At 41.2% G+C, this 26861-nt stretch overlaps 1 protein-coding gene across 2 annotated transcripts in view; it reads right to left on the bottom strand.

Annotated features, from left to right (window-relative positions):
- The window catches only part of LOC149258158 (ATP-dependent caseinolytic (Clp) protease/crotonase family protein), a 193187-nt gene that overhangs the window by 145502 nt on the left and 20824 nt on the right, over nucleotides 1-26861 (bottom strand). The window lies entirely within an intron of this gene.

The following is a 26861-nucleotide window of genomic DNA, read 5'->3' as shown; positions in this document are numbered from 1 at the left end:
ATTTCCATTTTGTCAAGTTGAAAGTCTAAGGAGAAAAAGAAAAAACATTATTAATAGAACAATATAATTATGTAAATATGATAGTATAGAGGTGAAAACTTGACATTAAAACTGATTTGAGACTATCTTTTTTTTTCTTCTGGAGAAGTAAACTCCCCTTACCGTCCTGCACTTGAGTGTTCATAATGAGGGAGCCAGTGCCTTGCCAGTACCCTGCAGATCTCCTCCTTCCCTGGTTTTCCAAATGGAGGATGGTATTAAGTTTTAATTGCCAGCCACAATAGCTGCTGGTAACCCCACAGAACTCAGTGGGAATGGATCCCGCAATCTCCCAGGCATTATGCCTTAGTGGAAGGGGTCCAACCAACCAAGCTATCCCACAGTGCTACTATCTGGTTATTATCAAATGACTTGGCTTTCACATAACTGAACCCAAGAAGTAACCTATCATTACTTAGTGACCTGCCCATCATCCCCTTCACTGTGAATGATTTATAAACTCAATATCCCAGAGCCAAATTAGCAAGGTTAAGATTATCACTGACATCTACCAACTTCCAATTATGTTTCAGGCTATATCGATGTCCTATTCTACAACACTTTCCCCCAAATTGTCTTGTATTCAGCATTTCCTCCATATGAAAAATGACTCTATTTAACCCCTAGACAAGCAAGCCCGATGTGCCACATGACTTGGGATTCCACAGGAGGAAATCAGTGATAATTTAAAATGAAATAAATTAATGACTATCCAAAATAGGTCAATGGGACCCAGAATACTCTCAGCTATCAATATTTCTGCAGCTATAGCTCCATTAATGCACGGGAGCAATATATGCCACCTGTTGGATTTTAGCAAGTACACAATCCAATGGGTGGCATATACTGCCCCCGTGCATTAATGGAGCTATAGCTCCAGAAATATTGGTTGCCGGATACTCTCTATCCACCTTTGTGAAATACAATAATTACAGGTATGTAAGCCTTTTTCTTCGGAACTTTTCAGTCATACACAGGGCTATGAAGATGCAAAATGATGTCACATCTTTCTCACCTATGTCAAGAAAAGTAGACCCCAAGCTCATTCAATAATCGGAAAGTAACTAAATGTTGTTTGCAACTTGAATCAAGGCTGACACTTCTTAGAGCCTCAGTAACTGTTGTAACACCTTGACGTATCACTCATACATTAGTCACCACTCCTTGTAATAACTGAATAGCTCAGATAACACCATAGAAAATACGGCATCCCTAGGACAGAACATAGGTAGATACCTCAGCCCAACATAGTGGATTTGTTACCAAATCCATTGCAGCTACAAGGAATGCTTTGAACTAGAATGGTAGGAGAGACATGACCAATAAACCAAGAAATAGATGAACTTCCCAAGATTGCAGAGCAAGGCCTCATCATGAATCCAACCTTAAGTGGTGCTTCTAATTTAGGTAATGATGCAACCTCATTGGGTGACTTACAGTTGTTAACATTAGTTGAGAAACATGAGACCATTATTACAGCATTTGTCAGAAAGCATTGTTTTTGGAAACATGACACTAACTGCTACAAAATATATTGAACTTACCCTGGGAACATAAACATGTGTCAATAGAATAGTCTCCAGCTGTTCCTAGATCAATATTTCCACATTTTACATTGGAAAAAATAAACAGTTTAGATTGATTCCGATTGGATTTATTACACTCTTCCTTTTTCTAGATATACGTATGTCTAAACGAGAGATATATTAGGCACCCATCACTATTGTATTATTATGTATTAATCCAAACTTAATGGTTATCTGCTAACATTAACATCACTTGTTTCTTTCTCCATTGGTTATAACCAAAAACACTTAGTTGTAATAAGATTTCCTTCATAAGAATCAATCTACATTACTTGTTTCTTTCTCCACTGGTTATAACCCGAAACACAGTTGTAAAAGGATTTCCTTTATAAGAACCAATCTTCCAGGTTACTTGCTAAAGGAAAGTTATAGGCTAGATGCAAAACCCACCAAAACAATGAGGACATTTGACAGGCCAAGTATTAAAAGCCAACTAATTCAATAGGATTTAGAAATGGAAAACAAAACTTTAGAGCCAAAAAAAAAAAACAAATATTTTATAAACAGGTAAGCGTCGGTCATTCTTTTGTTCCCAGTTGCATCCCTGTTATTTCCACCACATCACTAAACATACCAGTAATTGAATATCTAAGATTCTAAAGCTACCTTTGCAATTCACATATTGCCAATGAGTCATGATAGGATTTCCTCCACAAGAGCCAATATACTAGCTTACTTGCTAAAGGAAAGTACATAGGCAACATGCAAAAACAACCGAAAAATAAGGAAATTCGATAGGCCAAGCATTTAAAATCAGCTAATTCAATGGCATTTAGAAATGAAAAACAAAACTTCAGAGAAAAAGGTAGCAAGATTTTATAAAGAGCTAAAAGTCATACATCCTCTTTATTTCCACCCCATCAGTGAACATACCAATATTTGATGTTAGATTGTGAATCCCTAAACAATCACAGAGTCAAAGACCACATTGATAAGAGTTGTCAGTCCTTATCTTTGATGAGGTGTTGTCATGATCCACTAATGAGTTGTCAATGAGATCTAGATCTAGAATGGTCAAATTCATGTAATATAAATTCATTCTTGAGATCAATAAATGTGCTGAATATGGCATAAGCCTTTAAAGCTATATTTTGTCTCGCTTATGCTTGTGCTCAATTCTTAAGATGGCATCAAAGCCATGTGTGAAGAAATGGGGATAATATCATAGCCCTTAAGGTCTTAACGGCATGACCTCATCATGGTAGTTTAGGTCATCATGGTAACTTTTCTGTAGAATGTGAGGCATTGTAGCCACTCATGGTAGTGATCCATGAGAGTGTAGCCTATGGTAGAAGCATGTTAATTTTTTAAAGCCCAGAACTGATTTCTAATTCCAATAAAAATATTTTATACCCAGATTTATGCACAGAAAACAAGAAATTTCCAGATCTGAATTTTATGAACAGAAATACACCAAGCTTCTAATAATGAAATGCACAGCAAAAATAGGAAACTAATAACACAATTTGAAACAGTAATTTTTACCCTGGAAAAACCCTGAAGGGAAAAACCAGCAAACAGGTAATTTAATTTCAGCCCATAGAGAAAATTCTGAAAACTATTACAGCAATAAATGAACCTGCACAATTCAGAAATTTCTTGGAAATCGTGCCAAAAATTCAGTCCAGCCTTTTCCCAATGCTGTTTGGCCTCCTTGGGATTCATGCCACCTCAAAATCATGCCAAAAGCTGGCTCAATCTGCATGCAGCAGATCTGAACCTCTACGCTGCCCTAGGCACGCTTTTACGGCCTCTGCAATTGTGCCCAGATGCCTGAGGATGCACACAGCAGTACAGCCCCCTTGAGTTTGCTACCTTGGGATGCATGCAAACTGAAAAAGATCGACCTCTCTTCTCTCCAAACCGATTTCCTTCCTCTTCAGCTCAAAAATGATTACCTGTTCAAGTGGATCATTTTTCCGTCTCAGCTTGCTTTTATAAATTTGAATCTCCAACCTTGTAATCATCACCATGATCAACGGAAGAGATCGAATGAGATGATGGGCCACAATATAAACTAAAGTTCACTTGATTTAACTTCAGATAAAAATAAAGTAAAGCTGAGAAAAGTTGTCAAACAACTTCTGCATGCTTAGCCTCTGATTTTCTCTAATAAAAGGAAGCAGAACCAGCATGCGTTCTTCTTTGAAGGCAACATTCTTGAAGAAGTAAATGAGTACAAGTACCTCAGGATTGATTTCAACAAGAAGCTTAATTGGGAGGACTGCAGAAAGAAGAGAAGTTTAGGAGGGTTGAAAGCATTATATGCTCTTCAAAACAGATGTAGAGAGGCAGAGTTATGGGATTGGAAAACGATTAAAGTGTTTTTTGGACTCCTAGTTTGTCCAGTGATGCTATATGGGTGTGAATTGTGGGCTAGCAACATCCCTGTCTCAAAATGGAAACAAATTGAGAAATCCAAAAATGCTTGATCATGAGCAACTTCAAAATAAAAAGTTTGGTACCTTATGAGATAATGTTGAGTGAAATAAGAGCAACTCCCATCACAGCAATTGCTATGGTGCAGCTCCATTTCCATTTATTTCTTACTAAACCAAGATATTATACCTAAACCTAAACTTTTAAATACTCTTCTTAACACCCATATTTCCAACCCGGTTAGAATCCAAAAAACCAGGCAAATTAAATCATCACCATCTACATACCTCAGACCATGATGCGCTATGCCCTTCATGTAATGGAGCACATATTTTGTAAAAACCTAGTGAATCTACCTTAGTTCAACCATATACTAGCTCAATGTGTTTACTAAAGAAAAACATTGGGTCTAGTATTTATTGAAAACATGAGGGAACCTGTCAATTGTCTGTACATTGACGGATCAACCAAATCTAAATCTGAGCTTAGTGATAACTTGAGATTAGGTATCCTAGGAAGAGCCAATGGTTTATAGTTCATCGTCTAAAACCTCTTTAGAATCTCAATTGCATACATACCTTATCCACGGATCATCTCACCTAGACTCTGTCGAACCTCCAAACCCAAGAAATAGTGCATAAGGTTGATGTTCTTCATGTCACATTCACTTGCCAATTTCTTCTTACACCATGCTATGGAGCTTCCCTAAAGTCTCTATCAAAACCAGGGCATCCACATACAATACTAAACTAAGTAGATAGAATTTATTAAGCAAATTATACAAGCTATGATCTGCAAAATTTTTAGCAAAGCCTAAGCTCTCTAAGTATTCATCAATCTATGAGTTCCAAGCATCTTGTGTTTGCTTCAACCCATAAAGGGATTTCTTCAACATGCACACATGGGTATCCTACCCATGCACTTCATAACCTCTTTGTTCATTGATGTATATTTCTTCCTCAATCGAACCATTAAGAAAAATTGTCTTAACATCCATCTAATACAAAGGACAACCAAAATTTGATGTTAAAGACAAAATGGTTCTAATGGAAGCATACCTAACAGCTAGAACAAATGTCTCCTCATAGTCTACACTCTATTGCTAGGAGAATCCTCATTCTACTAACCTCACCTTATACTTCTAAATATCGCTATCAACTACATACTTCACCTTGTACAACTACTTAGAATCAATCATTGACTTCCCTACAAGTATTGATATTATCTCCCAAACATCATTCTTTAGGATGGAGTTGTATTATGTACCATGGTATCCCACCATAACTTCTAATTTGATGTGTCTTCATATCTGGAAGGCTCGACATCAATAAGGGAAGACACCAGTGCAACATAATTAGGAAACTTCTTAGAAGAATGACTCACCTTGAAAAAAGGCTTCGACTCTCCTACTTGCTCCTATGCCTCCTAAACTGTTTAGGTATGCATTTTGAGCCTCCTAACTAAAGTGGAAGTGAAAATGATTTCTATACCTACATTGTATCTACTTGATCATGTTGATTTGTGGTAGCATCGGATGTGCTCTAGCGATGAAAATCGGTGGAGAGGCTAAAGCACATGAGATCTCCAAAACCCAGAAATCGTTTGGAGGAATTCTACCCAGATGAGGAGATATTAAAATAATTAATATTTTTAATGGGGTCCTACGTATAAACTTAGGAAAATTAAAATATTAATGTGTATTAATATAATTTTGGGTTAGAAGGTTCCAAGAGATGAGGATCAAGCCAAATCAAATCTTAGATGTTGATTAGGGACTTAATCTCGGTCGTTGAAGACTCAACAGGAAAAGTATAAGAGGAGGCTTGAGGGTCAGTTGGAGATACACCAAATTGATCAGTCAATTCAATTTTCTAGAGTGGGGTTTGCTGAGAGAATCGAACCAGTGATCTGTTGCAGCGAGGGGCAGTTCGACACGAGGCCGAGAATACATAGCAGAGAGGCAAAGATAGTGCCAAAGAGACAGCGCAAAGCCTGGGAATGCTGACGTAGAGGCAGTTGGGGCTTACGCAGAGGCTGAGGAGGCTAACAGAGGCTAGCAGAGCTAACGCAGGGCCAAGAGGCAGTGCTGGAGATTTTCGTGAGGCAGACTGGAGCTGAGAGGGTGATGCAATCCCTAGCAGAGTGACGCAGAGCAGTTGAGAAGCTTGGAGCAGCTTTCGCTGTCCAGCTAAGGAGCTGTTGTAGTTGTTGTGGGATCGATCATCCGGTAACTAATCAGCCGAAATATCTGTCTCCGAGGAGAGGTACTTCTGCCGAGGGCATTCTCTGTTGGTTGAGCCATTTCTAGCACCCTAGTTGTATTCAGAAATTGCATAATAATAAAACTCTCATATCTGTTGCAATGGTTTTCCCACATTAGGTTTTTCCAGGGACGATTGTCCAAAAATAATGGTGTCCCTTGCGTGTTTATCTCAGTTATTTCAGTTGTTGATATGTATATGTGTTAAGGCTACAGTTGTGTTTATTTCAATATTTATATTTATAAATAACTTGTTAATGAAAAGAACAAGTAGGAGAAAATAAATCAGATAATGCAGTAGGGATTTCTAACATGTCAGACTTAGAAATTTCAACATGGTATCAGAGCATTGCAGATCACAGGAGAACTGAAGGCACCAGCAATAATATGAAGAATTTGCAGCAGTAGCAGCGGTCCTGAGAGACAGTGTTGCTCCAGAGAAGAAGCAGCTAGAGAGGAAGTGACGCAGAGCCTGCATCATCATTTCGAGCCAGGAGGAGGGTCAGCGCAGAGGCAGAGAGGGGCAGATTAGACCTACGCAGTGCCTGGTCATCTTTCTCAGCCAGGAAGGATCGATGTTGTGGCCAGAAGGTGCAAATTCAGCCGTTGTCGGGATTGCGTAGAGCCTGAAAGGCTCAACTTCTTCGATTGTTGGGGCTTGGGGAGTTGTAGGCAGATTGTGATTTGAGGAACTGGTGGGGTGTTGTTTTTGTCAGTGCAGAATAGTACCTAAGGAGATGGAACCAAGGTAGAGGGAGTCACTACCTTGACGGATTTCTAGCCAAGAAATCCAGATCCGAGTTGAAGTTGCAAGGAGGATTGGAGAGGAGCGGTTTGTCAGTTGGCCAGAGGATTTCCAGGAGGGAAATCAGGACTTAAAGGGAGATTTCCAAGAAGGAAGTCGTAACTCAGAGGGAGTCCAGAAGAGGATTTGAAATGGCAGTGAATGGACTGAGGGATCGGGACAAGTTGGACGAGGCTTCCAACTTTGTCATTTGGAAGGCAAGATCCTGGCAGTCCTGGATCGACATCGCATCAAGGACTTTTCCTTGAGAACCGTGGCTATCCCGGTCGACCCAGCTGAGAATGAGAAGTATGAGGATGCAATGGCGAGGGAGAAGTGCATGATCCTAGACGGGGTCAAAGATCATGTCATACCACATATAGTTGAAAAGAACACAGCGAAGGAGATGTGGGATACTTTGACGACCTTGTATCAGGGCACTTCCGTGCAGCAGAAGATGCTATTGGAAAATCAACTACGGTCATATCAGATGCAGAAGGGAGAGCAGATAGATCCATTCCTTCTCAGGTTGCAAAAAATTCGGGACCAGCTTACTTCTGTGGGGTCTACACCAGATCCTAAATTTATGGTTAGGATTGCCCTTAATGCAGTCTGTGAGGAGTGGGAGACATTTGTCCAAAGTAGTTTGGGCAGGGCTACTCTTCCAGGTTGGGACGAGATGTGTGCAGCTCTTCGCCAAGAAGAGATCAGGAGGATGACGAAGGTGGGGAGTAGTGGCAAGGGAGGTCGAATCAAGAAAGAGGAGGAAGAGGATGCGGCGCTAGCATCTGTGGGACAGCAAGGGAAGAGGAAGAAGGAGGACATCTCCGAAGTTAAGTGCTTCCATTGTGGGGAGCTGGGACATTATGCATCCCAGTGTCCCAGGAAGAAAAACAAGGGAGAGGCTTCTGATTCTAAGGCAGCTCCAGCTAAGGCGAAGAAAGAGGTCAAGACTGATGACGACTGTTCCATGAGTGCTTATGCACCTCTAGAGAAGAGGTGACGAGACATCGAGTTGTAGTCAAGAGGACCACAAACTAGGGGCAAGATCTTTGAGGTGCCCAAACTCTTGGATCATATCCAGCTACGAGAGCCCTTAATGACAGTAGCAGAATGACAGGGGTCAGGTGGAGCAGCAAGGCAGTGCTTGGGTGCAGAAATTTGAGGCAGCGCAGTGGAGGTTGCAATAGTGTGAGAGGCACAAAGGTGTATGTAGCAGTGCAGTGGCAGCAGAGGGAGCACGGAATCAGCTTTAGTTTCACGAGGCTTCTAGACTGATTGGGATGTCAGTATTTGGGAGAAGTTAGTTACCTACTTCTCGTAACTGAATTGCAATGCAACAGTTAGCAGTCGCAGTGCTAGAGGCAGCGTATTGAGAGGGAGTTGCGATACAGATGTAGCAGTGGCAGTGGCAGTGTCATGGGAAGCAGTACAAGAAACAGCAGTGCAGATGATGTGAGGCAGCAGACCATGCATCAGCACAAGTACCGGTGCGAAGGATCAGTGTGATGTTTCCATGGTGAAACATTATTAGAGCACATTCCTTGCTAAGAGGGATTGTTGATTTGTGGTAGCAGCGGATGTGCTCTAGCCATGAAAACTGGTGGACAGGCTAAAGCACATGAGATCTCCAAAAACCAGAATCGTTTGGAGAAATTCTACCTGGATGAGGAGATATTAAAATAATTAATATTTTTAAATGGGGTCCTAAGTATAAACTTGGGAAAATTAAAATATTAATGTGTATTAATATAATTTTGGGTTAGAAGGTTCCAAGAGACGAGGATCAAGCCAAATCTAATCTTAGTTGTTGATTTGGGACTTAATCTCGGCCATTGAAGACTCAACAGGAAAAGTATAAGAGGAGGCTTGAGGGTCAGTTGGAGATATACCAAATTGAACAGTCAGTACGATTTTCTAGAGCAGGGTTTGCTGAGAGAATCGAACTAGTGATCTGTTGCAGCGAGGGGCAGTTCGGCACGAGGCCAAGAATACATAGCAAAGAGGCAGAGATAGTGCCAGAGAGACAGCGCAAAGCCTGGGAAGGCTAACACAGAGGCAGTTGGGGCTTACACAGATGTTGAGGAGGCTAGTGTGGGTTACACAGAGGGCTAGAGGACTGACGTAGAGAGCCAAGAGGCTAATGCCAAGGCATCAGTAGTTGCACAGAGGCTAGCAGAGCTGACGCAAGGCCAAGAGGCAGCGCTGGAGATTTTCGTGAGGTAGACTGGAGCTGAGAGGGTGACACAGTCCCTAGCAATGTGACGCAGAGCAGTGGAGAAGCTTGGAGTATCTTTCGTTGTCTAACTAAGGAGTTGTCGTAGTTGTTGTGGGATCGATCATCCGGTGACTGATCAGTCGAAATCTCTGTCTCCAAGGAGAGGTACTAATGCCGAGGGCATTCTCTGTTGGGTGAGCCATTTCTGGCGCCCTAGTTGTATTCAGAAACTGCATAAAAATAAAACCCTCATATTTGTTGCACCGGTTTTCCCACATTGGGTTTTTCCGGGGACGATTGTCCAAAAATAACAATGTCCCTTGTGTGTTTGTCTCAGTTATTTCAGTTCTTGATCTGTATATGTGTTAAGGCTGCATTAGTGTTTATTTCGGTATTTATATTTATAAATAACTTGTTAATGAAAAGAACAAGTAGAAGAAATTAAACCAAATAATGCAGTAGGGATTTCTGACGTGTCAGACTTAGAAATTTCAACAGATCAAACTTTGCTCTATCTTAAATCTATGGATCAGCATTTTGGGCAGCAAGCTTCTCAATTTCCTCAATCTCTATTGGAGGCTCCTCAAACTTATAGGACCCTATATCCTTGTCAAAGTTGACATCTTGGCATAAAACTATCTTCCACTTGGATGGAATGCAAACTTTGTAAGCCATAGAAATTTCATTGCATCCCACAAAAATTCCCTTCAAACTAGAGGGTTCCAACTTAGTTCTTTTCTCCTTGAGAATATGAATATGTATTTGACAACCAAAAACACAAAATAGTGATACTTGTAGTTTCTCACCTCTAAAAGCTTTCTCTTGTTGAAATTTGGTACCGGAGGACAGGCGGTTCCCTTAGGCTTTGATCTTTGGCCTAGGGAAAAGTGTCCAAAAAAATTTAATTTTTCTCCTAAAGTGACTTTATAATTTTATAAAGTTAAATCTAATTTAAAAGTGACTTTAAGTGATAAAGTTATTAAGTCTAATTTTAAAGTGACTTTTATAAAGTCAATGAAAAATTAGAAAGGAAAAGTGACTTTGGAAATAAATGACTAAGTGGGTCTTTATTAAAGTGGGGTGAATTAAAAAATAGAAAGTGAGATTTAAATGAGCATTTAATCTCAGCCATTGATCTAAATCTATTTCAGCCATTGGATTTAGAGATCACCCAAAAGTCACTTGGATCACCCAAACGTCACTTGGAGTTATATTAAAGGAGGAAAAGGAGGAAAAGGTCATTCATTCTTTCATGAGCAGATTGGGAGAAGGAGAGCAAGAGAGATTTCTGAGCAGGGAGGAGAAGGAGACAGCAGCTTGGCACACATTCCAAGGCAGCAGTTGAGCAGATTTGTACAGCGGATTCAGCACATAGTGAAAGGCAGATTTTTGCACAAAAATCGAGGAGCAGTTTGCTGATTTTTCTGCACACAAAACGGAGGCCGTACAGCATTTATTGCTGTCCTGTTTGCTGTAATTTCCAGATTGCTGTGAGGCACGGAAAGGAGATAAGTTGTAAATTTGCTTGCTGATTTTTTGCTGAATAATTCTCACTTTAAAAAGGCAAATTTTCAGAAATAAAGAAGAGCTCTCAAACTGGTTTTCCCCAAGAGTTGTAGGGGGTTTTTCCAGGGTCACGTTGACCAAAAATATCAGTGTTTTAATGGTTGTTTTTGATTGCTGATTTTTAATTCTGCAATTTCCAGCATTCTGAAAAATTTCCAGAATTTGTGTTTTCAGCAATATTTATTTTTTCAGTCTGTTAAATGTATGGTTATGGGAATGGGCATTTAACTACATGGGAGAAATAAGGGGAAATTGAAAACCGTGGTGGGAAAACAGAAATTTCTACATGGTATCGGAGCTTGAGTGCTGAAGGGCAGTTTGGGACAGCAAAAGGAAAAATTACAGTTGCTGATTTTTCACTCAGAAAATTCCAGCAAGCTGATTTTTTCATAAACAGCAGTTTTATCTTTACCACAGCAGTGCTATTTTTCAGTTTTAGGACAGCAGGATGTCATTGGGATTGAGGGTGGAGGATAGGTTGGATGGGCATACAAATGACAGTGTTTGGAAGGAGAGAATGCAGAGTATCTTTGAGGAAGCAGAAGTCTGGGATATCATGGTGCATACTGCACAGAACCCTGTTGTTGTGCCCACTGATGTTACTCAGTTGGCTGAGTATAAAAAGAAGAACAATAAGGGTAAGAGGCTGATTCTAGACGGAATCAAAGACCATTGCATTCCTCATGTGAGAGGAAAGAGCAATGCCCATGAGATGTGGACAGCATTGTCCAATCTCTACCAGAGTACCAATGAGAACCGGAAGATGGTCCTGAAGGAGAAGCTGAAGAACATTAAGATGGGTAATGATAGTGCAGCTGGATATCTCACAAAGATTACTAATGTGAGAGATGAGTTGGCAGCGATTGGAGAGGCCATTCCACCCACTGAGTTGGTGCGGATTGCAGTGAATGGCCTCCCCCGTTCATGGTTGAACTTTGCTGATGGGGTTTGTGCACGTGAGACCCTTCCCACATGGGAGAGGTTTTGGGATGATTGCATTCAGACAGAGATCAGGAAAGGTCAGCTTGGGGCAGCCAAGCCAGTTGAGCAGGATGAGGATGTAGCACTGGTGGCAGGAGGCAAGAAAGGCAAAGGGAAGAAGCAGGCTTCCACAAGCGGTGGTGGAGGCAAAGGCAAAGGTAAAGGTAAACAGGGGAACACACAGAAGGACTATTCCAAGGTGAAGTGTTGGAATTGTCAAAAGATGGGACACTATGCAGTTGTGTGTCCGGAGAAGAAGAAGAAGAAGGGGAAGAACCAGGATGTGGCAACTTCAGCTGAGATTGAGGACTTTGCAGGTCGTTTTGACTGGGAGTTTGCGTTCACTACATGTGAGTCCTCTAGTGCAGAATCACCTGCCACACAGGTTCAGAGGGAGCATGTTTTTCCCTCGATTAGCGGAGCATCTTCAGGTATCTGGTATGTGGACAGTGGGGCTTCACGTCACATGACAGGAGTCCGTGAGTACTTCTCAGAGCTTTCAGAGAGTGGCACTGATATTGAGGTAGTACTCGGTGATGACAAAGTTGTTAGAGCAGTCGGGGTGGGGACAGTGACATTTCAGAGGGAGTCCAAACCTCCCTTGAAGGTGTCAGAGGTTCTTTATGTGCCAGGGATGAGGAAGAACCTCATATCCGTCTCAGCTTTGGAGGACAGAGGATATGAGGTACTGTTCAGGGGAGGACAGGTGTTGATGTATCCCAGGGGCGCTCCAGCTGATTCAGCTAGAGTGATAGGGGTACGCCATGCAAAGGTGTACAAGTTTGCATTCCAGCCCCTTTTGGCATTGAGCAGTAGTACCGACAGCAGAGCTAGCAGTTCTGAGCTGTGTGAGATTTGGCACCGCAGGATGGGACATATGTATCATGGAGCCTTGAGGACATTGCGAGAGATCACTACAGGTGTGCCAGATTTCAGTACTGATCACTTTGATACTTGCAGAGGTTGTGCGATGGGCAAGTTTGCCAAATCCCCTTTTCCCAGCAGTGACAGCAGAGCGACGGGGATACTTGATTTGATTCATTCCGATGTGAGCGGTCGGATGTCTCATGTTTCCTTGAGTGGATATGAGTACTATGTTTTATTCATTGATGATCACTCCAGGAGGACCTGGATTTATTTTTTGAAGACCAAGAGTGAGGTCTTCAAGCGATTTCAGGAGTTCAAAGCTCTTGTGGAGACTCAGACAGGTCGAAAGATCAAGTCCTTGAGGTCGGACAATGGAGGAGAGTACACCCTTGGAGAGTTTGTTGACTATTGTGCGGAGGCAGGCATTAGGAGGGAGTTCACTGTTCCTTACAACCCCCAGCAGAACGGGGTTGCGGAGAGGAAGAACAGATCCATCATAGGGGCTGCCAAAGCCATGATACATGATCAGGGGTTGCCATTGTTCTTGTGGGCAGAGGCCTGCAACACAGCTGTTTACTTGCAGAACAGGAGTCCGCATCGTGCCTTGGGGCACATGACTCCGGAGGAGGCTTTCTCTGGGAAGAAGCCTGATATTGGTCATCTTCATATCTTTGGATGCATTACATACTCCTATATACCCAAGGAGAAGAGGACCAAACTAGAGCCCACCGCAAAGAAGGGTATCTTTGTGGGCTACAGTGAGACCTCAAAGGCCTTTCGGATTTACATTCCTGCACAGAGGAGAGTTGTTGTCAGACGGGATGTGAAGTTTGAGGGGGACAGGGCCTTTAGGAGGTCACGGGAGTTAGAGTATCTGGATCAGCCAGACCCTCAGCAGCAGTTGAGTCAGTCACAGGGATCCAGTGGGCAGGGATCAGGAGGATCCGGAGGTACATCCATGAGGATGTCAGGTCCATCAGTGAGCAGTGGCTCGCCGAGCCAGAGGGGTGGTGCTCCGGGCAGCATGCAGAGCAGTTCACAGAGCAGTTCACTAGGGAGTCCACTGATGGACAGTTCACACGGTACCTCAGCTTCTACAGGTTCAGGTGCAGGCAGGAGGACAGCAGACAGACAGTCAGGAGTTCAGGCTACTGATGATGATGAGGAGGAGGAGTTTCATTCTCCGGTGGGAGAAGTGCGCTCAGGGAAGAGGAAGCCCAAGTGGCTTCAGGACACCTTGAGAGATGCCACATCTGTTGCTGAGCCGAAGAGGCCGATCAGAGAGAGTAGACCACCTGAGAGGTTTTGTAGCTATATGGCGATGGTTACCAGCATCCTTGACTCTGAGCCTTCTAGCTATGAGGAGGCAGCTAGCCAGCAGGTCTGGAGAGAGGCCATGCAGGAGGAGTATTCTTCTATCATGAAGAATGATGTTTGGGAGGTGGTGCCGAGACCTGAGGGCAAATCCGTGGTTACTTCCAGATGGCTTTACAAGGTAAAGCATGCTGCAGATGGCAGCATTGAGAAATTCAAAGCGAGGTTTGTGGCTAGAGGGTTCTCCCAGGTAGAGGGAGTTGATTATGAGGAGACCTTCGCTCCCGTGGCTCGATATACTTCGATCCGCTCCATTATATCGATAGCAGCAGAGATGGGTTGGAAGATCCACTAGATGGATGTGAAGACCGCATTTCTCAATGGCTTCATACAGGAGGATGTGTACATTGAGCAGCCACAGGGCTTTGAGGTGCATGGGAAGGAGTCCCATGTGTGCAGATTAAAGAAGGCCCTTTATGGCTTGAAGCAAGCTCCCAGAGCTTGGTACTCCAGGATAGATACATACTTGCAGGGGATGGGTTTCACAAAGAGTGAGGCAGATCCAAACCTTTACTTTATTGTGATTGGTGAGGAGCCTCTCATTCTGGTGCTGTATGTGGATGACTTGATCATTACAGGTGCAGAGAGACTTATAGAGCACTGCAAGAGAGATCTTGCGGCGGAGTTTGAGATGAAGGACATCGGCTTGATGCATTACTTTTTGGGTTTGGAGGTGTGGCAGGAGGAGGGGCATTTCTTCCTGGGGCAGGGGAAGTATATTGTGGACATCCTTAGCAGATTCCACATGGAGGATTGTAGACCCATGTCGACACCGATGATCACCAACTGGAAGAAGCTTCATGCTTCGGATTCCGAGTTGGTGGATCCCACATTGTACAGGCAGCTGATTGGTTCCTTGATGTATTTGGTCAACACTAGACCAGATATCTGTTTTGCAGTCAACACGATGAGTCAATTTATGTGTGAGCCTAGGAAGGTTCACTGGGTGGCTGCAAAACACATTTTGCGGCACTTGCAGGGGACAGTGGATTATGGTCTGGACTACAGGCAGGGAGATGGAGTGAGATTGGCAGGATACACTGATTCTGATTGGGCAGGTTGTGCTTCTGATAGGAAGAGCACTTCAGGGTGCTGTTTTGGGTTGGGTTCAGCAGTAGTGTCATGGTTTAGCCGGAAGCAGCAGTCAGTAGCACTGAGTTCAGCGGAAGCAGAGTATATGGCAGCCAGTCTAGCTAGTTGTGAGGCTATCTGGCTTCGCAAGATGTTGTTTGGCTTATTTGGTCAGCCGTTGAGACCTTCAGTGATTTACTGTGATAATCAGAGTTGCATTAAACTCACGGAGAATCCAGTATTTCATGACAGGTCAAAGCATATCGGGATCAGATATCATTTCATCAGAGACTATGTTCAGAAGGGAGCTGTGAAGCTTGAGTATATTTCCACTGATGAGCAGGTTGCAGATATTCTTACCAAAGCCTTACCACGGGGCAAGCATGTCTACTTCAGGGACAAGATGGGTGTGGTGAGGAACACCTTCCTCGGTAAGAGGGAGTGTTGAAATTTGGTACCGGAGGACAGGTGGTTCCCTTAGGCTTTGATCTTTGGCCTAGGGAAAAGTGTCCAAAAGAATTTAACTTTTCTCCTAAAGTGACTTTATAATTTTATAAAGTTAAATCTAATTTAAAAGTGACTTTAAGTGATAAAGTTATTAAGTCTAATTTTAAAGTGACTTTTATAAAGTCAATGAAAAATTAGAAAGGAAAAGTGACTTTGGAAATAAATGACTAAATGGGTCTTTATTAAAGTGGGGTGAATTAAAAAATAGAAAGTGAGATTTAAATGAGCATTTAATCTCAGCCATTGATCTAAATCTATTTCAGCCATTGGATTTAGAGATCACCCAAAAGTCACTTGGAGTTATATTAAAGGAGGAAAAGGTCATTCATTCTTTCATGAGCAGATTGGGAGAAGGAAAGCAAGAGAGCAAGAGAGATTTCTGAGCAGGGAGGAGAAGGAGACAGCAGCTTGGCACACATTCCAAGGCAGCAGTTGAGCAGATTTGTACAGCTGATTCAGCACATAGTGAAAGGTAGATTTTTGCACAAAAATCGAGGAGCAGTTTGCTGATTTTTCTGCACACAAAACGGAGGCCGTACAGCATTTATTGCTGTCCTGTTTGCTATAATTTCCAGATTGCTGTGAGGCACGGAAAGGAGATAAGTTGTAAATTTGCTTGCTGATTTTTTGCTGAATAATTCTCACTGTAAAAAGGCAATTTTCATAAATAAAGAAGAGCTCTCAAACTGGTTTTCCCCAAGAGTTGTAGGAGGTTTTTCCAGGGTCACGTTGACCAAAAATATCAGTGTGTTAATGTGTTTTAAAGTTGTTTTTGATTGCTGATTTTTAATTCTGCAATTTCCAGCATTCTGAAAAATTTCCAGAATTTGTGTTTTCAGCAATATTTATTTTTTCAGTCTGTTAAATGTATGGTTATGGGAATGGGCATTTAACTACATGGGAGAAATAAGGAGAAACTGAAAACCGGGGTGGGAAAACAGAAATTTCTACATCTCTATGTCTTGTCCTTCAATATCTTATGAAGACAACTAGTTTAGAATGTCTATGCAACATGCTTGTGCCCAAAGGCACATGGGAGGATGTAAATCACGGATCATTGCCTTGGCAATCTCTATGATGGACTTGTTCTAATAATCTACAACCCCATTCTATAGTGGGTTACAAGGCATTCACAGCTCCCTCTTTGCTTCCCTACAAAAAGTGGCAAACTCCTTGGAGACATACTCTCCTCCATTATTTAATCTCAATACGTCAATCTTTTACTAATTTGATTTGCTACAAGAGCTTTAAGCACTTGAAACCTCTCGAAGGCCTCATCCTTGATATTTATATAGTAGATCTAGGTCTTTCAAGAGGAATCATTAATAAATATAATGTAATAAATAGTTTCTGATTGTAAAGCTAAAGTCACGACTCCACGTACATATGAATGTATCAAGTCAAGAATCTCTCTTGACCTGTGTTGAGTGCTTGAAAAAGAAACATTGGCATGCTTTCTAAGTGCACAATCCTTACACACTCTTGTCTTCCCAATGTTGAAGTCTGAGAATGCCTACACCATGTCCTTCAAGAGAGGAAACACTCCATGGTGCAAGTGACCCAACCTCTTGTGCCAAAGCTTGCACAATTTGTCATTGGCATGCACTAAGACTCCCCATGGATCGATCAACAACCTGTAAAAACCACCCTCTTGAACACCTCTAGCCAAAACTTAATTAGGATTCAGGAATCTACACCAGATGATGACATGTTGATCATCAAACTTGGAAACACATCCTAGGTCTATTATAATTGAAAAATTGAAACTCAATGTAGATTCTTAGTCAAACCAAGAACATATCAAACACCACTAAGCTCAAGACAATCACATGAGCGCATTCAAATGAGATGGATCCCACACCTTCCACTGGATACATGGCATCATCACCAAGTTGCACCTGTAGCCTACCTCCTCCTGAAGTTGGCTCAAAGCCTTCATGTTGCAGGTCATATGCATGTATGCTCCACCGTCCATATACTACGACATCAATCCATGGAGAAGGTTGGATCAAACTTAGATGCAAGCTCATCCACTCCTACATGTTAGAAAATCAAAAAGGCAAAAATATTTTCTTATGTTGATAATTACTTGTGATATCTTTGAGTTCTTATTAACTTTCTTATGTTCTTCTTTTATCTTTGTTTCATCAAGCAATTATCAAAAGCAAAACACGAAGATCAAAGACACCAGATGTAGGCACTCTGCCAAGGCTAAAACCCCTCTATAGGGGAAAACCCAGTCAAACTCTTCCACTAGCAAATTCAAGTTGAGATAGACCAAGACCCTAGACCAAAAGAACTTCCTCCTCCACGAAGTCAGCCTTCCAATATGATTTAGCAAACTTCAATCGTCTCTTCTTGTCCAACAACTTCCACCCAACAATAACCCAGAATTTTGGCCCCTAGTAACTTAGAATTTCAGCCCAGCTTTAGGACTACGGTTTTGGCCCTTCCAGATGCACAGCAGCTTCACACGTGTGAGAGAGAGAAAATTTCGACTTCTTGTGCTTGATAGAGACCTCCTTCGCTAGCCTTTTCCTCTTTGTCCCTTGAATTTCGCACTTTTTCTAGCCCTAGAAGTTGCAGATCAAATTTGATGAGAGTATCAAATGAGGTCAACTTGTTGTCTTTATAAAGGAGATTTTGCCCCTCAATTAGGCCGACTTGTCCAGTTTAAGGCCGACATGGTGGAGGAGGCCTAATTGACCTATTTTATATTAAAATAGATAAATTTCTTGACAAATGAAGCCCAAGAAGAGTCTTGTACATTATGACATGGGCAGTGAAAGTTGCTCCAAACACTGCTCTGGAATTGTGTCACTCCTCCAGGAGCTACGTCACCCCGACAGTGAGCCTCCCTTGCTCAGAAATTCGATTCTGTTGATTTTCTCCCAGCCTACCCCACAGAATCTCCTCAACGCTGCCTTTGAGGCCCAGTGTCAGCCTCTACGACTTCTGCGTCACCTGTGTCAACCTTTTGCGTCACCTGCATCAGCCCTTCTAGGGCCTACGTTGTCTCTCCCGCCACTGCGTTGCCTCTCTGCTATGTATTCTTCAGCCCCGAATGAAAATCCCTTGCTGAACTTCCCCTCACTGCAACTCTAATCACTAACTCAATTTCCTCAGCAAACCTCGCCCCAGAAAATCGAATTCTTTGATCACTTGGTGTATCTCCAACTGACCCTCAAGCCTCCTCTTATACTTTTCCTGTTGAGTCTTCAACGACCGAGATTAAGTCCCTAATCAACGGCTAAGATTAGAACTGGCTTGATCCTCGTCACTTAGAACTTTCTCACCCATATTTTATTAATACACATTAATATTTTTATTTTCCTAAGTTTAGACTTAGGAACCCATTAAAAATATTAATTATTTTAATAACTCCTCATCCGGGTGGAATTTCTCCAAACGATTTCTGGGTCTTGGAGATCTCATGTGCCTTAGCCTCTCCACCAATTTTCAAGGCTAGAGCACATCCGATGCTACCCAAAATTAACAAGCTAGACTCTACTCTGCCTCCTTTATATGTGCCATTGTGTCTAATCTTCTCTCCTTGATGAAATCTTCCCATAGCTTCTCAAAGGTGAGAAGCTTATCTCGAGCATAGACAACCCAAACGAAAAGCTACCAAGGAGATGAAAAACATTTAAGGTTATCGATACTAACTCTTCATCCTTGACCTCTTCTTCAACTACTGCAAGTCAATCACAAAATTTAGTGATCTTCATCAAATAACTGGCGACAGTATCTACCTTGCTCATATGTAGTAACTACAGCATCAAATACCTCCTTAGGAAAGTGGGGGATCACGTGACTCTTCACTATGTTGAGGATGTCTCGGTTTTTCTTGAACATCTTCTTGTTATGTTCATCCAACAAAGTGACATCTATAGGAAGTGTAACTATGTAACTAACCTCCTTATCTACAAGATGTCAAAGCTCATGCTCCTCCAATAGCATCTGCAACCACCACTTCCACGAAATAAAGTCAGAAGGATCGTCCAATCTATCTACATATCTAAGACTAAATGTAGTCATACTAGTGTTCTTGGTACACATTGCTAGACAAAACAATTAGCAATTTAAAACAACCTATCAAGGGTCCCTAGTGTTTTTCTCAAGCAAGGACATTGGGCATTCCACCCTTGAAACCTTCCAACAACTAACTATCCCAAGTAGAAGCCCTAATAGCCATACAAAGATTCCTAGAAGGTTTCAAAAAACATAGTTTGATACCATCTTATAGTGATGGTACATGATAAAGAGACCTGCAAATTTGTGGCCCTGGAAAGCTGGAAAACCAGTGTGAAAAATCGACAAAAATGTCGCTTATTGCAATCAACCAATAATTATCCAATGTATTTAATTCTGAGAAGAACTATTTCACTGCAAATATTGAATAAAAAAGTGGTTACAATATTCACAAAAAAAAAGCTGCAGAAACTCTGATAGAAAACCAATCACAAAAATGGGGACAAATATTTTTGGACAAAATGTCCGTGGAAAAACCCTAAAGGGAAAACCAGCTCTTCGGATCTGAGGGTTTATTATTAGCCTCAGCAAGTTCTGCAATTGATAAATATTACAATTGCTTGCCAAACCACCGCAAAGCACTGTTGATAATATCGGCGATATTCGGAAATATCGCGATATTTTCGGCAAAACGATATATCGCCGAGAAAATATCGCGATATTTTCAAAATATCGGCAAATATCGGAACATATCGGCAAAATATCGCGATATTTTGAAAATATCGGCAAAATATCGGCTATATTTAAAAATTTGAAAAAATTATTTTTTATGCTTGCCGATATTTGCTGATATTTTGCCGATATTTTCGCCGATATTGCCGATAAGATATTTTCTGGACCCTCGCCGATATTTTGCCGATATCGATATTTTCAACACTGCCGCAAAGCTCCGACAAAAATATTATTTCACCTCCACAGGTCAATCTGACCACTAGAAGGCTCACGACTTCCCTCTATACCCTGACATGGCCTTTCATGCAATTCACACTGCTATTCCTACAATCTGTTGTGAATTCCTAGAATCCACCTTTTCTATTATCGAACTGATTTCCTGCAAATTGTGCTGCAACTAGAAATATCAATCTACTAAACTAGCAACTCGTACAACCACTCCTGGCAATCTCGTACAGCTTCTCCTAGCAATCTCGACCTCTATGTCTGCAGAATAACTCTGGGAAAATTCCTCCTCTGAATCTCATAAACTAGAAGAATACTAATAAAAGAAAACTCCAGAAATATTTACTGCTTCAACTGCTACTGAAACCTTCGTTGGTGTCAATCCTCACGCTATTACTGCGCCCTCTTCACTGCAATGAATTTATCTCCAAGACTATCCATCGATTTCTTTTATAATCTATCATTTGGAAATTAATGGCCAAGATATAGATCTAAAATGATCTAATCGATGGCTAAGATCACTTGGAAACTTTACTAGAGGTCATTAGAGGAAAATTGACCATGTCTCAATCATTACTAATTAATTATCTATTTCCCTAAGTTAAAACTTAGAAAATAATTGAAAATTGATTAATTAATTTAATTAAGATATTCACATTCAAGAAAATAACTTGGGCTTGGAGATATTTTCCACTCGTGTTCCTAGCTTCACTGACATGACCTGAGGCTAGAACACATGTCCAAGCTACATCAACCAACAACTAGCGCTCCAAAAACTACTCTTGCTCTCTAGATCTAAAAACACATACACTAATTGAAAAGTAATTATAGTGACTAATAAGAAATTGCAACACTCAGAAAATCATCTGTCTTTTTAATTAACTAAGGGAACAAAGAAAACAGTGCACATACTCGTTGGTAAAGTGAAGAAATACCAATCAAGGGACACCTCTACTAATAGGTCTTATTAACCTAATCAAACCGTATTTTGTTCTAGCCTTCTAGGAAAGAGTGCCCAACCTACATGTAGAAGTTACCTATAATAGAGCACCTCACTCCTAGAATAATGTGCCCTAGTCTAAAATTGGAAACCTCATCTGCCATGAACTCTAATTTTAGCATTGAACTAAAGATCTAATGTAGAACAAAACAGAACTTAACTGAACTGAAGACAGAAATAGCACTTCTATCTATGGCTGGTGAATATATACATGTGCCTTCGTTGTCAGATCCTCAAACATTATTGTGCCCTTGACCTTCTGCTACATACTGCTACAGATATGTTGTTGTTGTTGCAGACTACGATAGGTACAGTAAGGAGGAACTTTTGGAGCAACAGTTAGATACTCTAACAGGACAAGGCTCCGCCAGTGAATGTGTAAATTGTGAGAAGGCTACAGAGCCTGCTACAGGCACAGTAAGGATGAACTTTCAGAGCAACAAGTAGAGATTCTAACAGGCCAAAACCCATCTAGTAAATATGTAAATTGTGAGAAGGCAATGCATCCAATAATTAATTTTTCCGAAGGCATGTTACTGTGCATTTAAATAAAAACAAGGCATGTGATAGCCAAGGAGAACATGAGGAGGAGCTATGAATTTCTACAAGCCAAAGGAATTAGAGCAAAAGTGAGAGAAGCATAACCTATCCCTAGAGAATGTGCACATGCTATGTTCCCATTACCCATCCATATACATGGATAACCCTATGAGAAAAATTTTCTCCTACATTGCAGCTTCCAGCCAGCAGCACTACCGTCATGCACAGATAGCCAGCCTCAAATGCTCCTCATCCATTTTCCGGACAGTGTATGCAATGATTTAGTCTACTCTTCAAATGAAGGTGGGACATCTATTATGAGGTACATTAACCATTTTTGCATTCAAGTGCTTTCATTTAATGTTTGAGGCATTCTAGTATGGATCACAAGTTGAAATTGGATTATTGACCGCCTAAGTTGCAGGAAACGCAGGGGGAGGGTCCGTTTCCGTACGGAAACGAAACGGAAACGCGTTTCCGCGTACCGTACGGCCGGAAACGCGTTTCCAGGCCGTACGGGACCCGTTTCCCACAAAAAAATACTTGTTTTTTTAATTATTTTTTTTCTAATTAATTTGTAAATTTTTTTAGGGTTTCTAAGCACTTCTAGAAACCATTTCTAAAGTTATAAAAGAGCAGTGCCTCTCATTCTCTCATCACACTATTCAGCAAGGAGTTTCTCTTGGAGATTGGCAGTTGTTTCAGTAGCTGGTGTTTTGAGCAGTGAGCAAAGTAGATTTCAGCAGCGGGAGAAAGAGATTTCAGCAGCAAGAGAAGGAGATTTCAGCGAGAGATTTCTGTAGCAGCAGATTTGGCTCAGCTACAGCCATATTTCTCTTCTCTTTTCTGGCATTTCCAGGTAGTTTCAACCACAGAAAATTAATTTGGGTAAGCCACATTCATTTTGTTAGTTTTTTCTTACTATTTCTTCAATTTTTCTAGGGTTTATGCAGCTAAATTGCTGAAAAACGTTTTTTATTTATAGATTTGTTTTTTAAATTTATTTTTGCAGCAGATTTGGCTCAGCTACAGCCATATTTCTCCTCTTTTCTGGCATTTTAGGGTAGATTCAGCCACAGATAATTAATTTGGGTAAGCCACATTCATTTCTTAGTTTTTTTCTTACTATTTCTTTAATTTTTCTAGGGTTTATACAGCCAAAAATATGAAAAACGTTTTTATAAATTTATTATTTACAGATTTGTTTTTTTAATTTATTTTTGCAGCAATGGCTTCCAGCCAAAGTGCAGCTGCAACTTCAAACCCTAGGGCCAACCCAAGGGCTGAATATTATCCTCTTTGGAAGCATGTGACGAAGCTTCAAAAATGTGGAGGTGGTGGCTCATGGGAATGGCGATGCACTCTTTGCAATAATACGTACAAGGGCTCCTACCCAAGAGTGAAGGCGCATCTGTTGCATGGAGGAGGACAGGGGATTCTGGGTTGCACAAAAACATCAGATCCGTTGGTAAGGAGGGCATATCAAAGAGAGCAAGATGAGGCGGATGGTACTAAGAGAAGGCATGATGAGCATACTCAGGCTACATCTAACATTGAGCCAAGGATTGTAGTTGAAGCAAGAAAGAGGAGAGGTGGTCACAGTCAAGAACATGAACAAGCAGCACCCAAACATACCAGAGGCTCAGGGCCATCCCCATCAGTTCAGGATAGCAGAATTGCTAGATTGGTGAATGTGCAAGCAAGAGAAGAAGCTGATTCCAGAGTGGCCAGGTGCATTTATGCATGTGGTATCCCATTCAATGTCGTTCGCTCTCCTTACTGGCAAGATATGATAAGGGCAGTTAACAAAGCTCCTCAAGGGTACAAGGGGCCCAACTATGAGAAAGTCAGAACCCAGCTTCTCAAAAATGAGAAGGAACTTGTGGAGGACGTTTTAGCTCCAATTCGTTCTTCCTGGAGTAGCTCTGGGGTTACCATAGTCTCAGATGGTTGGACAGATATGAGGCGCAGACCATTGATAAATATCATTGCCACTTCCCCCAAAGGAGCAATGTTTATCAAGGCAGAAGACTGCTCAGGAGAGGTGAAAGATGCACAGTTCATTGCTGATGTTATTATAAAAGCTATTGAACAAATAGGGGCTAACAGGGTGGTGCAAGTTATCACGGATAATGCACCAGTTTGCAAAGCTGCAGGTTTAATTATTGAGGGGAGGTATGACCACATCTTTTGGACACCATGCATTGTCCATAATCTGAATCTGATCTTAGAGGAGATCGACAACAAAGTTTCCTGGATAAAGGAAGTCACAGGGGAAGCAAGGGAGATTATCAAATTCATCACCAACCACCACCAGTCTTAGGCCATATTTCGAGAGTACTCCAAATTGGAGTTGTTAAAAGTTGCTGAGACAAGATATGCCTCAAACTTCGTGATGTTGCGCCGCCTTGTTGAGGTTAAGCATGCATTAGTTTCTATGGTGGTGAGTCAACTGTGGATTGAGTGGAGACAAGCAGATTCAGAGCGGGGATCTATGGTGCGTAGATTGTGCCTTGATGAGGATTGGTGGAGCAAGGTAGATTTCTTGCTAAAGTTCACAACCCCTGCATTTGAGCTTCTCCGGAGTGCTGACACTGACCAACCTTTCTTGGGAGAGGTATATGATGGCATGGATTCCATGGTTGAGAAAACTATGGAAATCATTTCGCAGGAGTCTCCACAACTTCTGTTTGTTGATGATCATTTTGCTGGTTTGATCAAGAAAATCATTGTTGACAGGTGGAACAATTTCAATACACCATTGCACACTTTAGCACATGCTTTGAACCCCAAATTTTATGATGAGGAGCTTATTGCTAAAAGCAATGGGAAGAGGAAGGCACCCCATAAGGATAGAGAGGTGGCTACTGGGGTGAAAAAAGCACTAATGAGAATGTTTCCTTCTCATCTACATAGGGAGGTAAAGGAGGAATTTGCCAGTTTTGCTGCAGGAATAGATGATTATGCAGATATATCAGCTTTGGAGGAGAGAAGCACCATGAATCCAGTTAGGTGGTGGATTTGTCATGGAGCAAATGGTGTACATTTGCAAAGCCTTGCCATTCGTATTCTTTCACAAGTGGCAAGCTCTTCATCAGCAGAAAGGAATTGGAGCACTTATGGTTTTATTCATTCTGTGAAGCGCAATAGGTTGGGCTCACAGAAAGCAGAGGATCTTGTTTATGTGCACTCCAACCTTCGCCTTGCATCTCGTAGGGGTCCAGAATACAACAATGGTCCTTCTAAAGAATGGGATGTGGATGCAGAAAATCCTGATTTGGATCTCTCTCTTGCTGCCCTGAATATTGAGGAGGATTCTGGAAGTGGAATTGGTGCATCATCTTCTTCAGCACCACCATCCACTGTTGAGCATTCTGCTGCTTCTATTTTTGATGAGGATTGTTATGATGAGGATTAGTCTTTTGTGACTTGTCTCTATAGTTCTTGCAGCCTTATAGTCTTTATTGTACTTGCAGCCTCATATACTAATATAAATAAAGGCTGATTTTGGATTTTCCAGTTCCTATATTTTTATTTTCATTATGTGATGACTCATGAGTAAATGTGATCATTGTGATGTAAATTTAATCTTAATGTTAAAATGTTTAAGTAAATGTATCATTAATGCTTTATGATTGCACATATATATATTAATAATTTTTAAATGTTTTTAATATATATATATATATATATATATATATATATATATATATTATTATTATTATTATTATTATTATATATATTCGCGTTTCCCCGTTTCCAAAATTTGGGGAGGTCGCGTTTCGTTTCGCTTCCCCGTTTCCCCGTTTCGTGCAACTTAGTTGACCGCTAATGGTTGTGTATTGTTCCCTTCACCTTGGTGGTTATCATGTGTCTCTAGTCCAGTATGACCTTCGTAAGGGTCTCTCTTTCACTGTCTAGGAGAGGCACAAATAGTGTTAGACAATCAGAAAAGCAGAAAGAATTTTTTATATAGATAATTAATTGCGATTCTTTTATCTTTAAGTTCATCAAGCAATTATCAAAATAATAGCACAAGGACAACAGATGTATCTCTGATGAAGTGGTACCTAGGTCTTAATTTTGCCGAAGGCATGTTACTGTGCATTTAAATAAAAACAAGGCATGTGATAGGCAAGGAGAACATGAGGAGGAGCTATGAATTTCTACAAACCAAAGGAATTAGAGCAAATGTGAGAGAAGCATAACCTATCCCTAGAGAATGTGCACATGCTTTGTTCCAATTACCCATCCATATACATGGATAACCCTATGAGAAAAAATTTCTCCTACATTGCAGCTTCCAGCCAGCAGCCCTACCGTCATGCACAGATAACCAGCCTCAAATGCTCCTCATCCATTTTCCGGACAGTGTATGCAATGATTTAGTCTACTCTTCAAATGAAGGTGGGTCATCTATTATGAGGTACATTAACCATTTTTGCATTCAAGTGCTTTCATTTAATGTTTGAGGCATTCTAGTATGGATCACAAGTTGAAATTGGATTATTGACGCTATTGGTTGTGTATTGTTCCCTTCACCTTGGTGATTATCATGTGTCTCTAGTCCAGTATGATCTTCGTAAGGGTCTCTCTTTCACTGTCTAGGAGAGGCACAAATGGTGTTAGAAAATCAGAAAGGCAGAAAGATTTTTTTATATAGATAATTACTTGTGATTCTTTTATCTTTATGTTCTTCTTTTATCTTTAAGTTCATCAAGCGATTATCAAAATAATAGCACAAGGACAACAGATGTATC

The sequence above is a fragment of the Pinus tabuliformis genome, chromosome 6 (genome assembly GCF_031772625.1).
Source record: "Pinus tabuliformis cultivar Carrire ecotype Pingquan chromosome 6, CPIR1, whole genome shotgun sequence".
Taxonomy (NCBI): Eukaryota; Viridiplantae; Streptophyta; class Pinopsida; order Pinales; family Pinaceae; genus Pinus; species Pinus tabuliformis.
This window is presented reverse-complemented; position numbering and strand designations above follow the sequence as displayed.